The sequence below is a fragment of the Sitophilus oryzae genome, unplaced genomic scaffold (assembly GCF_002938485.1).
Source record: "Sitophilus oryzae breed Bouriz unplaced genomic scaffold, Soryzae_2.0 scaffold_488_pilon_pilon, whole genome shotgun sequence".
NCBI lineage: Eukaryota > Metazoa > Arthropoda > Insecta > Coleoptera > Curculionidae > Sitophilus > Sitophilus oryzae.
The window spans coordinates 678,848-695,304 of NW_022147071.1; the positions used below are offsets into that span (position 1 = coordinate 678,848).

General features: G+C 33.4%; 1 protein-coding gene across 2 annotated transcripts in view; it reads left to right on the forward strand.

Annotated features, from left to right (window-relative positions):
* The first annotated feature begins 5 nt into the window (after positions 1-5).
* Positions 6-16,457, forward strand: part of LOC115886382 (inactive dipeptidyl peptidase 10) — a 99,117-nt gene continuing 82,665 nt past the window's right edge. For both annotated transcript variants that reach the window (XM_030905497.1, XM_030905498.1), the window contains exon 1: positions 6-253. The gene's annotated coding sequence lies outside the window, so the exon portion shown is untranslated. The remainder of the gene's footprint in view (positions 254-16,457) is intronic.

The following is a 16,457-nucleotide window of genomic DNA, read 5'->3' on the forward strand; positions in this document are numbered from 1 at the left end:
CGGGGCAGGACATGCTGCCGACTTGGCACCGCGGCCAGCAAACACGTCACAGTCGCTTCCTGGACCAGCAACTTTTCCCTCGGCACTTTTTTGAATGAAAGTCTGGATTTTAAGTCGGGGTTTTAGTAGGAAAGGAATGGGGTGTCGGTTTATGGTAATCGGAACTGGAAATAAGGCTAGTGTCGTTTAGTTTGATTGAAGGTGTTAAAGTTACTGATGGTGCGGATGAATCTTGTGGTTCTGACAGAAAAAGGTAAGTCATACGCTTGAGGAGGGTTAACAGCGCCTTATTTTTGAAAGAAACTCAGTGTTTGTGTCAGAAAATGTTAAAAAACTATAGGAAAAAGCATTTTATAAAAAGATTTGAATGAATCGTTAATATTTAAATTTTACTAGTTATAAACCCTTCAAAAACATTGTTGTCGTTTAAAGATATGAAATTATTCTGGTTTTATCAGTTCATCCTTGATTCTGTGTCTTGAAATCCTTCCTTGATATCTAATATACAGGGTGGTCCGGAAACATATTCTGCAGATAAAAATAAGTAAAAAGTTCCTATAAATGTATGTCCTAAAATGCTTAGTTTCCTAGATACAGGGTGTAGAAGTTTCATTTTTATTTCGATTTTTTCGAAATAATTTCTGAAGTAACGTAAATATTTGGATGAAAATTGGTGTCTGGGAGTTTTTTGAATTGAGAAATTTGATTTTGATGTCAATATGACTCATACTTGTAGAGGGCGCCATCTACATATTTTTTTAGCTGGGTTGAAGTGTAATAACTTTTCGGCCTGTATAAAAAAACTATCGAGTAAAAAATATAAATTTACCACGTTTTTTGCGTAAAAAGGTCTCTTGGTAAAAATCGCCACGAGTAATGGTTTGATCAAAGAAAAAAACGGCGTCAGAAAGATCAGAAAGGATGGTTATATAAAAACTGTTTTAAGAACACATGAGGAATTACACCACAATTTTTTAGACTAATTAGAAAACACCCTGTATATTGTCAACTTGACAATGATTGTTGATAAATCAAAAAATACCTTTTCTGTGAAAAAAGCCCGATTTTCGCAGGAAAAATTTTGGTTTTTATTGAATTTGGGCCTGCGTCTGCAAATACCGGTATGTGTTTTAATATTCTATCTATCTAAATTTTAAATATCATAGTCAGAAATAGTTTTATTATTTATTAACTGTAAAATGGTATACTTATAAGGTTTATCAAATATTGTGATTTACTTTCTACCTTGTAGTCAAAATTTATACTTAATAAACTGTAAAATATATATATATTCTTATGTTTTATTAAAGTGTTACTCTGATATACTAATTATCAGTGTAACTTTAAACTAAATCCTTTTGAAATCAATATAAACATAAAAAATATTTACAGGCAAGAAAAGGCGAAGGCGGTGGGTTAAACGTAGTCTCTATTAAAAACACGGGGGGCGCTTTGACCCAAATTTTACTATTAAGTTTCATATCTTTCTTAATAGAAGATTATTTTCTTTTATCTATGGTCATCTATTTTGTATAATATTCAGGGGCCGGAAAGTGAAATAGCCAAAAGGGGTTCCACCGTTTCCACGAAATTTCAAATAAATAGTTCCAGCCTCGGGCGCTAGGTGGTAGTGCAATTAATTTTTTAGGTTAGAAAGTTGCTACTAGTTATTGCCAGATGGCGTTCCAATCAGATTTTTTTGTATTTTTTTTTTTTTTTTTTTTTTTTTTTTTTTTTTTTTATTGTCAAATTTTCAAAATAAAAAAAAAAAAAAAGTTATAAAAAAATGATTATCAAAACGTTTTTCAAACTATAATTTGTTATATGTGTTTTTATTAGACCATTCATATTGTGTTGTTGAATCTTTGGGAGTAATTCTCGTTTTCTTGCCGATTTTTATAGTCTTATTTTGAAAATTGTACTTTTAAGCACAAAGAGTTCTTTTAAGAACTAAATTTTCGAGTTTTTTTTATTGCATTTCTTGAAATAGTGTGTTGAAAATAGGCAGAAGCATTTAAACATTCGAAGCAAAGAGCTTGTAGCTTTTCTGATAAACTATTTTGAACGAGAACGTGACAATATAGGTCCTTCATTACACTTGACTGCAGTCAAAGAAGTAAGTTTGATTGGTAAGCATATTATGCCACTTTCAAATTTATTTCTACTTATTTCGATTTGTAGCGGGTAGCTGCTTCTTTAAATTTAAATATTTCTACTGTGAGTGTTAGTGACTACTGTTAATAAATTAATTGATTACTAAGATATTAAATTGAAAAAAAGATTGTCACTCAAAGTTTAACACGTGCATCGGAAATTGTTTTGCGATGGCCACGAAATCTTGGGACACCCCGTATAATTTTCTACAATCCGAAACATTCCTATAAATATTATTAAAGGAAAACTCGTAAAATATACACAGTTAAGAAACCGTCTAAAAATGTTTTTCATATTTTTAAACAATTTGGCAAACGGCACAACAGTAAATATTTTCATCAAAAACTAATAGTAACGTTAATTTAAAAATAAATTTGTGAGGACCGTGAAAATGACATTGATAAGCTGGTCAATTTAATATTTTCAGAAACAGATGTTTTTAGATTTGATTTCAATGCCAAAAACTCGGACAAAATTATAACTTTGACATTAATTCGTTGATATAAAAATAAGTATGGCGTTCTTAAAAATAGAAACTTTGATCAAGAAATAGATTTTGATTGAAAAATGTAATTATAACATGTGGAGAAAAAAAAATTACATTTGACTGTGAATTTATTTATAACTAGTAAATATACTCGTAGTTTTTGGGATCTTTTTTACTGTAATAATATTTATAAAGCTCCAAAGTATTTAACTACGCGACGGCACTGCTTTCAACGTAACTTTTCCAATATCTTATTCCTTCCCTTGCGTATACACTTCTCCTTATCTTATTGGTAATTCACTGTGAGTTAAATAGATGACTCGGATTAAATACCTGCTAAACTGGTATCGTAGTCGTTACTTATAGTAGTCTATGAAGTCGATGGTTCGCTTGGGCTGAAAGTGTCTTTCATTTCCATAAAGAAGTCCTCGCAGTTATAAAGTCGCATCAACGCATCATTTGGAATAAGTTAGTACCTACACGGAAGAGGTGCTTTCGTCCAATAAATCTTTTGCGTGCATTAGAAGGAGACCTGCCGATTGATTACGGTATAGAGGTAAATATCCTAATTTATTTGTTTTTCTTTGTAATTTTTCGGTAACTAAGATATACAAACTGGATATGTAACGACACTTACGAATAATACATGTTGCCACTGTAATTGCGTTGGCAGTAACTATTGATTAAATAGGGGTTATTACAGGGTTATTGGTGCATAGTGGTTGAAAAGTGAATATCGCAGTCTAAGAAGGGAATATTTTTTATGGAACGGTTAGCGGAGAGCGAGAAAGAACGCCGACGGGTGCCGCGCATGTGTGCGCAACATATGCAGGTTGATACCAAACATCATAATCGGACGACACCTGGTTAGTCAGGCGTTTTCCATGGACCAAGATAGACCAGCTTCCTTTCATAATAAGGAGTATTGTATTTTGAACGAATAACTAGCCCTCAAATCATTAGATATCGTTCTCTGGGGCTCGTGTAAATGAGGTTTTCAACGAGAATCTTCAGAATATAATAGGGTAGTCACCATAATGGTGTTTGCATTAGCTTCTACACTCATTACTACAATCCATCGAATACAGAGCAACGAGTACTTTCTTCAGCTATAACTAGAAGTTTTGAATAAGTAACTGCTATGGACACATGTCATCCAGTTTGAAAGGATCCATTCCAGAGAAGTTTTCTCGTTATAAATTTGCTTTTTCATATATGTTCTCGTATCATGGTATAAAATTGTTATTTAATAATTAATTTTTTAACGGGTCCCGCAAAGTTCACGAAGAAAGCACGTACTTCACTTCAGCTAATAGAGTAACTGGCTGATCGGGACAAACGATGTCACTCCAAAGTCGTAAAGGACCCAAGCAGTCTGCGGAAGTTGGTATTCTCGATTAAAAATTATGGCTTTTAATAATTGCACATCATTTGGGTGAGTAAATAAATAGTTATTTAATTAGCAGATTAAATCTTTTTAACCCATACCAAGAAAACGTACTTCGTCTTCAGCTAATGAGTAACTTGCTGGATGACGGAGCACTGGCATCCCGGAGAATCTTCAGATAAGGGACCAGTTCAAGAGAAAGACTTATTCTCGTTATAATATTCTTTTAATATAGATTCTCATTGTGTGATAATAATCGGTGTTATAATAGTACTTATATAATCTTTGATGTAACGACCAGCCAAATCAAGAGAACGCGGGTATTCTTCAGCATAAATGGGTAAAATCTGCTGATGGAACATGTCATGAGTTTTGAAATGGGGGCGGCAGGCGCGGAAGGACGAGTGGGGATACCATGTCCAGGAAGTTTTCTCGTTATAATTTGCTTTTAATATATTCTTTTTTTGGTGATAATAATGTTATTTAATAATTTTTTTAACCCAATCCAGAAACGTTCTTCTTCAGCTTATTGTAAACTGCTGATGGACACATGCATCCAGTTCGAAAGGACCCAGTCCGGAAAGTTTTCTCGTTATATTTGCTTTTAATATATTCTTTTGGTGGTAATAATGTTATTTAATCTATTAATTTTTAATTTTTATTAAATTAATAATTTTACTTCTTCAGCTAATGGTACTGCTGATAGACACATGCCCCTCCAGTTTAAGAGGACCCAGTCCAGGAAGTTTTCTCTTTTTTATTTTCTTGTATAATGTCGGCTTTAGTATATTCTTTTGTGATAATAATGTTATTTAATAAATAATTTTTAAACCCCAATCCAAGAAACGTACTTCTTCAGCTAATGGTTAAATTGCGATGGACAACATGCCATCGCAGTTCGAAGCGACCCAGTTCTGGAAAGCTTTTCTCGATTATAATTGCTTTAATATATCCTTTTGGTGATAATAATGTTATTTACTTATTAATTTTGTAACCCCATCAAGAAACGTACTTCTTCAGCTAATGGTAAACTGCTGATGGACACATGTCATCCAGTTTAAAAGGACACAGTCCAGGAAAAATAAATATAGGGTGCACAAGCGCCCAAAAAAAGGTTTTCTTGTTATAATTTGCTTTTTAATATATTCTTTGGTGATAATAATGTTATTTAAATAATTAGTTTTTTAACCCCCAACTCGAGAAAGTACTTCTTCAGCTAATTGTAAACTGCTGATGGACACATGCATCCAGTTCGAAAGGACCCAGTCAGGAAAGTTTTCTCGTTATAATTTGCTTTTAATATACTTCTTTTGTGGTAATAATGTTATTTAATTATTAATTTTTACCCCGCAATCCAAGAAATCGTATTCTTCAGCTAATGGTAACACTGCTGATGGACACATGCATCCAGTTCGAAAGGACCCAGTTCAGGAAAGCTTTCTCGCTTATAATTCTGCTTTTTAATATATTCTTTTGGTGAAATAATGTTATTTACTTATTAATTGTACCCAATCCAAGAAACGTACTTCTTCAGGTAATGGTAACGGCTGATGGACACATGCCATCCAGTTCAAAAAAGGCCAGTCCAGGAAAGTTTTCTCGTTTATATTCGCTTTGTATATTCTTTTGGTGATAATAATGTTATTTAATAATTTAATTTTTAACCCATGTCAAGAACGTACTTCTTCAGCTAATGGTAAATTGCTGATGGAACATGCCATCAGTTCAAAAAGGCCCAGTCCAAGAAAGTTCTCTTCTCGTTATTATTCGCTTTTAATATATTCATATTGGTAGTAATAATGTTATTTAATTATAATTTTTTAACACCCCACTCCAAGAAACGTACTTCTTCAGCTAAAGGTAAACTGCTGATGGAACATGCCATCCAGTTCGAAGGGAAAAAAAAACCCATGTCCAGGAAAGTTTTTCTCGTTAGAATTTGCTTTTTTAATATATTCTTTTGGTGGTAATAATGTTATTTAATTATTAATTTTTAACCCCCAATGCAAGAAACGTACTTCAGCTATTGGTAAACTGTTGATGGACACATGCCATCACCGTTCGAAAGGAACCAGTCCAGAAAGTTTTTCTCGTTATAATTTGCTTTTAATATATTCTTTTGTGATAATTAATGTTATTTAATCAATTAATTTTTTAACCCCCAAATCCAGAAACGCTACCTTCTTCAGCTAATGCGTAAACTGGCCTGATGGACACTTGCCATCGAGTTCGAAAGGGCCCAGTTCAGGAAAGTTTCTCGTTATAATTTGGCTTTTAATATCAGTTCTTTTGGTGATAATATTGTTATATTAAGTATTTAATTTTTAAACCCCAAATCCAAGAAACGTACTTCTTAAGCTAATGTAACTGCTGATGGACACATGCGAAGGACTGCAGTTCGGAAGGACCCAGTCCAAGAAAGTTTTGTCGTTATAACTTTGCTTTCTAGTATTTTTTTTGGGTGATAATAATGTTATTTTAATAACTTAATTTTTAACCCCCGAATCCAAGAAACGTACTTCTTCAGCTAATGGAAACTGCTGATGGACACATGGCATCCAGTTCGAAAGGACCCAGTCCAGGAAAGTTTTCTCGTTATAAAAAAAAAAAATTTAATATACTTTCTTTTAGTGTAAATAATGTTATTTAATTATTAATTTTTTTACCCCAATCCAAGTAAATAACTTCCTTCAGCTAATGGTAAAACTGCTGATAGACACATACCATCCAGTTCAAAAAGGCCAAGTCCAGGAAAGTTTCTCTTTATAATTTGCTTTTAATATTTCTTTTCGGTACATAATAAGGGTTATTTAATAATTAATTTTTAACCCCCAATCCAAGAAACGTACTTTTCTTCAGCTATGGGTAAACTGCTGATGGACACATGCATCCAGTTCAAAAGGACCCAGTTCAAGAAAGTTTTCTAGTTATAATTGCTTTAATATATTATAATTTAAAAAAAAAAAATGTTTTTTAAATATTAATTTTTAACCCCCAATCCAAGAAACGTACTTCTTCAGCTAATGGTAACTGCTGATGGACACATGCCATCCAGTTCGAATGGACCCAGTCCAGGAAAGTTTTCTCGTTATATTGCTTTTTAGTATATTTTTTGGTGATAATAATGTTATTTTAATAATAAATTTTAACGCCCAATCAAGACGTAGCTTCTTCAGCTAAATGGTAAACTGCTGATGGACAATGCCATCCAGTTCAAAAGGGCCCAGTCCACAAAAGTTTTCTCGTTAGAATTCGCTTTATCAATATATCTCCTTTGTGGTGGTAATAATATGTTTTAAGTAATTATTTTTAACCCCAATCCAAGAAACGTACTTTTTCAGCTAATGCTAAAGCGGCTGATGGATACATGCAATCCAGTTCGAATGGACCCAGTCAGAAAGTTTTCTCGTTATAAATTTGCTTTTATATATTCTTTTGGTGATATATGTTTTTTATCCATTAATTTTTACGCCCAATCCAAGAAACGTCAACTTCTTCAGCTAATGGTAAACGCTGATGGACACATGCATCCAGTTCGAAAGGACTCAGTCCAGGACAAGTTTCTCGTTTAATTTGCTTTTTAATATTCTTTTGTGATAATAATGTTATTTCATAATTTAATTTTTTAACCACTTAATCAATAAAACGTACTCTTCAGCTAATGGTAAACTGCTGATGGACACATGCATTCCAGTTCGAAAGGACCAGTCCGGAAAGTTTTCTCGTTATAATTTGCTTTTACCAATATAATCTTTTGGTGATAATATGTTATTTTAATAACTTAATTTTTTAAACCCCAATCCAAGAAACGTACTTCTTCAGCTAATGGTAAACTGCTGATGGACACATGGCATCCAGTTCCGAAGGACCCAGTCCAGGAAAAGTTTTCTCGTTATAATTTTGCTTTTAATATATTTTTTTTTTTTTTTTTTTTTTTTTTTTTTTTTTTTAAAATTTTTAACCCCCACTCAAGAAACGTACTTCTTCAGCTAATGGTAAACGGCTGATGGACACATGCATCCTAGTTCGAAAGACCCAGTCCAGGAAAGTTTTCTTCTTATAAAAAAATTGCCCTTTTAAATATATTCTTTTTGGTGATAAATGTTATTCTACTATTTATTTTTAACCCCAATCCAAGAAACGTACTTCTTCAGCTAAGTATTGGTAAACGGCTGATGGACACATGCAATCCAGTTCGAAAGCACCCAGTCCAGGAAAGTTTTCTCGTTATAATTTGGCTTTTAATATAATCTTTTGTGATAATAATGTTACTTTAATAATTAAATTTTTAACCCGCAATCCAAGAAACGTACTTCTTCAGCTAATGTAAACTGCTGATAGACACATGCCATCCAGTTCAAATGGGCCCAGTCCAGGAAAGTTTGTCTCGTTATAATTTGCTTTTAAATATATTCTTTTGGTGATAATAATGTTTTTAATAATTATTTTTAACCCCAATCCAAGAAACGTCCTTCTTCAGCTAATGGTAAACGGCTGATGGACACATGCCATCCAGTTTCGCAGACCCAGTCAGGAAAGTTTTCTCGTTATAATTTGCTTTTTAATATATTCTTTTGGTGATATAATGTTATTTATAATGAATTTATAACCTCCAACCGAAGAATCGTAACTTTTTCAGCTAATGATAAACTGGTGGTGGACACATGCCATCCAGTTCGAAAGGACCAGTCCAGGAAAGTTTCCTCGTTATAATTTGCTTTATATAGTTCTTTTGGTGATAATAATGTTATTTAATAATTTAAGTTTTTTAGCCGCCAAACCCCTCCAGAAACGTACTTCTTCAGCTAATGGTCAACTGCTGATGGACACATGCCATCCAGTTCGCCAGTTCGCCAGTTCCATGCCATCCGTCCAGGAAAGTTTTCTCGTTATAATTTGCTTTTAATATATTCCTTTTGGTGATAATATGTTATTAAAATTCTAATTTTTAAACCCCTAATCCAAGAAACGTAACTTCTTCAGCTCATGGTAAACTGCCCATGGACACATGCAATCGTTCGAAAGGCGCCAGTCCAGGAAAGTTTTCTCGTTATAATTTGCTTTTAATATATTCTTTTGGTGATATAATTAGCTTATTTAATAATTAATTTTTACCCCTCAAACCAAGAAACGTACTTCTTCAGCTATTGGTAACAGCTGATGGACACATGCAATCCAGTTCAAAAGGACCCAGTCAGGACAGTTTTTTCGTTATAAATTTGCTTTTAATATATTCTTTTGGTGATAATATGTTATTTAACTAATTATTTTTAACCCCCAATCCCAGAAACGTAAATTCTTCAGTTAATGGTACACTGCTGATGGACACATGCCATCCGTTCGAAAGGACCAGTCCAGGAAAGTTTTCTCGTTATAATTTGGCTTTTTATGTTATAATCTTTTTGTGATAATATGCTTATTTAATAATTAATTTTTAACCCCCAATCCAAGAAACGTATTCTTCAGCTATGGTAAACTGCTGATGGACACATGCCATCCGTTCGAAAGGACCATCAGGAAATTTTCTTCGATTATAATTTGCTTTTAATATACTTTTTGGTGATATATAATGTTATTTAAGGTAATTAATGTTTTAACCCTCCAATCCAAGAAACGTACTTCTTCAGTCTAATGGTAACTGCTGATGGACACATGGCATCCAGTTCGGAAGAGGACCATTCCAGGTCAATTTTCTCGTTATAATTTGCTTTTAATATAATCTTTTGGTGCTAATAATGTTATTTAATAATTAATTTTTAACCCCCAATCCAAGACACGTACTTCTTCAGCTAATGTGTAAACGGCTGATGGACACATGCAATCCAGTTCGAAAGGACCCAGTCCAAGAAAGTTTTCTGTTATAATTGCTTTTAATAATATTCTTTTGTGATAATAATGTTATTTAATAATTAATTTTTAACCCCAATCCAAGAAACGTACTTCTTCAGCTATGGTAAACTGCTGATGGACATATGTCATCCAGTTAAAAAGGACCCGTCCAGGAAAGTTTTTCGTTATAATTTGCTTTTAATATAATCTTTGGTGAGTATATAATGTTATTTAATAATTATTTTTACGCCAATCAAGAAACGTAACTTCTCAGCTAATGGTAAACTGCTGTAGACACATGCCATCCAGTTCGAAAGGACCCAGTCAGGAAGTTTTCTCGTTATAATTTGCTTTAATATATTCTTTGGTGATATAATGTTATTTATAATTAATTTTTAACGCCCGAATCCAAGAAACGTACTTCTTCAGCTGAATGGTAACTGCTGATGGATACATGCCATCCAGTTCAAAAGGCTCCAGTCCAAGGAAGTTTTCTCGATTTAATTTGCTTTTAATATAACTTTGGTGATAATATTGTTTATTTAATAATTAATTTTAACCCCCAATCCAAGAAACGTACTTCTTCAGCTATAGGTAAACTGCTGATGGACCATCCATCCAGTTTCGAATGGACCCAGTCCAGGAAAGTTTTCTCGTTATAATTTGCTTTTAATATAATCTTTTGGTGATAATAATGTTATTTAATAATTAATTTTTAACCCCCAATCCAAGAAACGTACTTCTTCAGCTAATGGTAAACGGCTGATGGACACATGCCATCCAGTTCGAAAGGACCCAGTCCAGGAAAGTTTTCTCGTTATAATTTGCTTTTAATATATTCTTTTGGTGATAATAATGTTATTTAATAATTAATTTTTAACCCCCAATCCTAGAAACGTACTTCTTCATTTAATGGTAAACTGCTGATGGAAGTTTATAAAAAGCATTCAGAAAAAAAATATATGTATCGTTCAAATCCTTCAATATTAACATAGTGCACACTCAATTTTTTTTTAGTTATATCAGAGACAAAACCTTGAAGTTTAATTGAGATAACTTTAAATCCTTCATTTCGATTACGCTGATTGGAAAGTGCAAATCATCTTTCCTTAAATTATGCGCGTTAAAAGTCCCGAGAACTAATTAGACGAGTTATGGCGTGCAGAAATCTTGGTAACCGCGCCGAAGACGAACTCCTACTGTAATTAATTTGCCTCATTTCGTCCTGTCTTCGTGTAATTATACCGGTTGGGCTATTCATCATTTAACGTCTGGTAATATGGCTGCGAGAAATCGGTACTTAAGATATTAATAAGTTATTGGTGTAACGCTATAAAAGTTCTGGTAAATATAAATCAGTTAAGAGTCCATTTTACTAGTCCGAAAAAGTAGCAAAATAAGCGTTCGCCGTTTAACGTTTTATATAAAACTGGCACACGTTGCCAAACGTATGAAATAAACCGAGAAACTGTGCACATCGCTAAGAGACGTGGAAGGGGATATAGCAGATTAGTCGCAGTTGACCGGTCGACCCAATCAATAGCTTACTTCGTGTTTCTCTTATTACCGATTCTGAACCGTCCTAGAACTGTCATGCGTATGCGCAGAAGGAAATACGAAGACATTATTTTGTTTGCGCATGCGCTGCAGAGTTCTAGGACGGTTTAGAATCGATAATAACAAGAACCCGAAGAAAGTTATTACCTCTGTCAGTACTTAAAGTTCTAGGGAAAGGTGTACGTCATGCGTTCAGCTTCACGATTTTGTTTATTTATTAACGAGTCGTTGTAATTTTCCCTATAGCTTGAATTTTTTTAAGTGCAAGCTAGAAACACTTGCATTTTTGGTAAAAATAAGTGGAAATGAGTGGGTGTTCGATAGTGGTCGCGCTATCTCGAAATCATTTAGAATTAATAGATTGTAGTTTTTTCAAGAACTTTGTTAATATTTCTGCTGTATTTGCTTTGTAGACAGTAAGTGAAAATCTTTATCAATAAAAAAATTACACGATTGCTGAAAATTGCTATGCTCTAAAAGTAAATGGATGGATTGTTTACAATTTTTGAATGGAAAAAACAACCTTATCGAATTTTTCTATGTAAACATATTGTAAAATATCCGATCTTGAAAATAAAAAAAAGTTTCAATATCTAAAGTGGTTCTTGAGTTATGGCCTGTTATGTGTTAAAAAGTTGAGTGTTTAAATTATCATGATTACTGACGTTTTCTCGTTATAAAAAAATGACACCCTAACGATATCCTTCTAATTCCATTTCAGATGCTCAGAAACATGTCTAATGATTTTATCTAGTTATCTTTTGAAAAAAAAGTTTTTTAAAAATAAGCAGTTTGCGATCGTGATTTTACTTTACTTGATAGGGAAAGGCGTATCGGCAACGCCGCAACAGCACACCGTCGCGCGTCACGTCGGTCGGTCGCATTTCTCTCACTCCGACTTAATAAGATCCCTATGCGATTTACTTCCACACATCTAAATGCCGACCCAAAAGTAACATTTGCCAGCACGGTATAATATATATGGTTTTGTAACAAATTACTACGCTATTTTATGGCAAATGCTGAAGCTCCGCAAACTTTAATCAAGCCTTAACCTTAAATAATGTGTTTTGTTAAATAGTTTAGATTTAGTTTAATAAAAAAATTAATTTATGATATCTAATTTTTAATTAGATGTAATAAGAACGATTATATGCGCTGATGTTGCTTCAATAAATCGCATTATTATCGCATTTGATAGGCTTATCCCGATCTGAAACTAATTTAATCTGACAAAGTTAGTGTCTATTGTTCTAGGACTTGATCACTTCAAGCGCAGGCAACCAATTGTAGAGCTTCCACTAGGCGCTAGAGATGTACAATACTATCGATATTATAAAATCAAAATTTCCCAAGTAGCATTTTCACGACTTGCGACCACATGTTTACTAAACACAACGTTGGATTAGTTACAAAAAATAGTTAGCTCCGTACCTTGGGTATTAAAATAAATGTAAACGTTGTTGTAACGTTGTGCCGACGTTGAGCTAGTTCTTCAACAAAGTAAAAGCTTCTGCGACGTCGAATAAACGTTGTCTTGTAACCTTTTTTGCTTAAGCGATCTTTAGGTGATTCGGACAACGTAGTTCAATGTTGGGCAATAAAGAGTTTTCCGACGTCACTTTCAGGACCTATTCCAACGTTATGCAAACGTCGTCTGTTTTACTAATTCCAACGATGTTTAGATTTCCTTATTCTTACGTTGGTAGGACGTCGAGTCACTACCTTTTTACAACTGTATTGAACCATAACCTTAAATCTTAAATTTTCACTTCATTGTTCTGTTCAGTCAGACAGTTCAGTGCTGTTTTCGTTTCTATAAAAAAAACTTAATTAAAATGGGACGTAAGAAAGGCACATATAAAACAAAATTTAAATATACATCGACATATTACCGATACTTTATCCACTCCCTCGTTTATTTAGAATATAGAGGGCGGCACAAGCTAGACTCTAGGATGACTAAATCAGGCAATCTTGCGACTAGTATACTACCTGTTAAGGCAGAACTCCGACTTTATTAGTCCAGTATGCGACTACTCGAACTACTCCATCTTAATCTCCAAAACAACCAAGTGAAAGCCGCCATGTTGTTGAATAAGAAAATGTTTCGTTCCTAAAATAGCAATTCCTGCTTTTTGAATATATTAACTTGAAATATTTGACCCTAAACAACACGCGGAAACAATTTTTTTTCGACTGCAAATAAATTATTCTCATTTTACTAAAAAAAAATTTCAAGAAATTTTTTAAAACTTCTTTAATTTTAAGGCCCATTAGTATTTTTCAAAGTAGAAACAATACATTTATCAATAAAGTTGTTTGCGTTTAACTTTTATGCCTTGAGTAACGAGTTACAGAGTTGGTTAAAGTGTTTCAATAATTATGTTTTCAAACATCCTTCACACTTAAATACTTCTATTTTGTTTTCCTTTACTGCCATCTGGCATATGTCTCTAACTAAATCATAAAAAGAATATTTTTACTATAATTATCCCAATTTAGGATAAAACGCGACTTAGACGCCATATTATTATAGTTATGTATTTCTGTAAATTAGGACTTTAAACAACGTTGCAGTTTGAACTAAATTAGGCTGCTAGCCAACGTAGGTATCCAACGTCGTTTCGACCCAAAAATTATTCTCCAAACTAGTGCAGACTAGGGTTGGCACGAGGTTGTGCCGACGTTGCTCCCCAACGTTTGGTCGCGTGACACAACGTTGTCCAGACGTCCAAATGCGGCTTGGGTTGTATTAAAAATTTTAGCACACATTTGTAAGTCTGCGAATTTAGAAAAATAATTTGAATCTGAATTCGGCCATGTTTTTTAGCTTCAATCTACTGAGGCGTTCGTTGAGGAGACAGTGTCCTGGTAAAAACCTCGTGACAATTCGAAGATTGTTCTTATTGTCTTAGACCGTTGGAGGATTCCCATTCCAGGCTACTGATGGAGTCTTCTAGGTTCTTGCGTTCCAAGTGAGTTTCCACTTAAGAAGCAGAACGGTTCTGGCCTTGTTAGTGAAGTGTTCGCTCTTTTTCTAGCTAGTTCGTTTGCTTTTTCATTGCATTCTATCCATTGGTGAGCTGGCACTCAGAGTAGGAGGACTTCATTTCCTTTGCCTAATTTGTTCAGCTTGTCTAGGCATTCTTTGGCCACGAATTCTTTAACTTCGAATTGATGAAGGATTCTTAAATAGTTCCTATTTAAGATAAATTGTACGCATCTTTCGATATTCCTAAACAGTTCGATATTCCCAATGTGCATAATATTAATGATTTCGATACAAAAGATATATCAAGTATCGATATTTTTAAAATATCGTTTCGTATTGGCCATCCCTACTGGGTGACTGTAAATTCGATGTCGCCATAGTCCGCAGTTGATAGTTCGGAAAATGCAATTGCGCCAAATCGGCGAGCAAAATTAAGCCCGGTTAATCGGGCCCACGTTTTGATTATTCTACGGGTTTAGACTGGAAAGTGGCTGTATCAGCACCGAAGATTATCTCTTTCGCCCTAATTTCTTTACATTGTCGCATTTTATACTGCATTGACTCAATCATTTATCGAAATCTCCAACCAGTAGTTGAATTATTACCCATTTCCAACAGTTTTAAGTGCCAGCAACGATGATTTTTATGAAATAAAATATCTACTTGGACTGACTTAATAAATTCTTTAATTTTGAAATTTTTTACAACAGTCATTTTCGATCAGATGTACCACGTATCATCATTAGTTTTCATATGTGAATTAAACTAAATTCTAAGACTACTAGCTTATACAGGGTGTCCCAGAAATTAGTGCAAGTATTTTAACTGGTAGTATATTTCTGCATCAATAAAAAATATAGTTTCTTGATAATATGGCAACAGAGGTAGTATATTAAATTTACATGAAAGAAAATCCAGAAAAGATCCAGTGGTTCTCAAAATTTAAGCAAAAAAGCATTTTTTTTGTCTTCTTTTGCATTGTTTTTGTCTTGTTTCTTCCTAGAGTAGTTCTATACCTAAAAATAGTTTTAATATTATACTGTTGGGCTATTCGCCTGATCTCGTCTCGAGTAGCAAGCTCACATACTATTTATTGAGTCACAGTCTCCACAGAAAACACTAATACTTAGGTAACACTAAACAAAAAAATCTTAAAGCTATTTTTGCCTATATTTCAAACTTTGTGGCGTTTTGTTTTAAAATGGTCTATTTCTGAATGAAGATTGTGCAGATTAAATGGGAATTTTCAGTCAATTAGACTCTCTGCAAGACAATGCGCTTCCTTCTTCGGCATGTGAAGCGTTCTAAGTCCGTCACTTTATGGTTGTCCTTAGGCTTGTATCTTGTATGCGACATACAATAATTTATAACAATTGATTGAAAAATGAACGTATTTTTTTTTCTATGAAAATTATTACTATTTTTTATATAAATATTGAGTTATAGACTCAGATGCAAAAAAAACGCAATGGAAAATTCTTTCGTCAAATTTAAAGTGTTATATTTTTTTTTATTTTTAGCCCTATTTTCATGAGTTTTTAGTAAACTGTATATAAATCTGTTTTTCTGAACAGTATTACTGTTCGAGTTACAGGGTTAATTGAAGGGTTGTTTTTACCTTAACTTTAAAACACCCTCGCAATAATTTCTTGAGTAACTTTTCTTAAAGCATTATTTTTCGATCAGCTATGTCTCCTGAGCATTTTATTTTTTGACTTATGTCAACACATGCCTTGGTTAATTTTTAAGAGCGAAATGAACTTGCCATCAACAATTTGTAATTTTTTCAACTATCATTGCTTTATGATGCTATTTTTTAATATTACGAGGTGGCTTTGCTAACTATTGTCGTAATGTCATATCGACACTGATTAGAACTCTATATGAACGTTTAAAAACATTAAAAAGTGACGATATAGGCTTGATTTAACCGAAAGACTAACCGTTTTTTAAATAACAAATATTGTAATATTTGAGAGGCGTTTTCACCCTCTTGGAATGTGAGATTCGAGAAACCCCTCCTTATCGAACCTCTACACCCCAGAGTC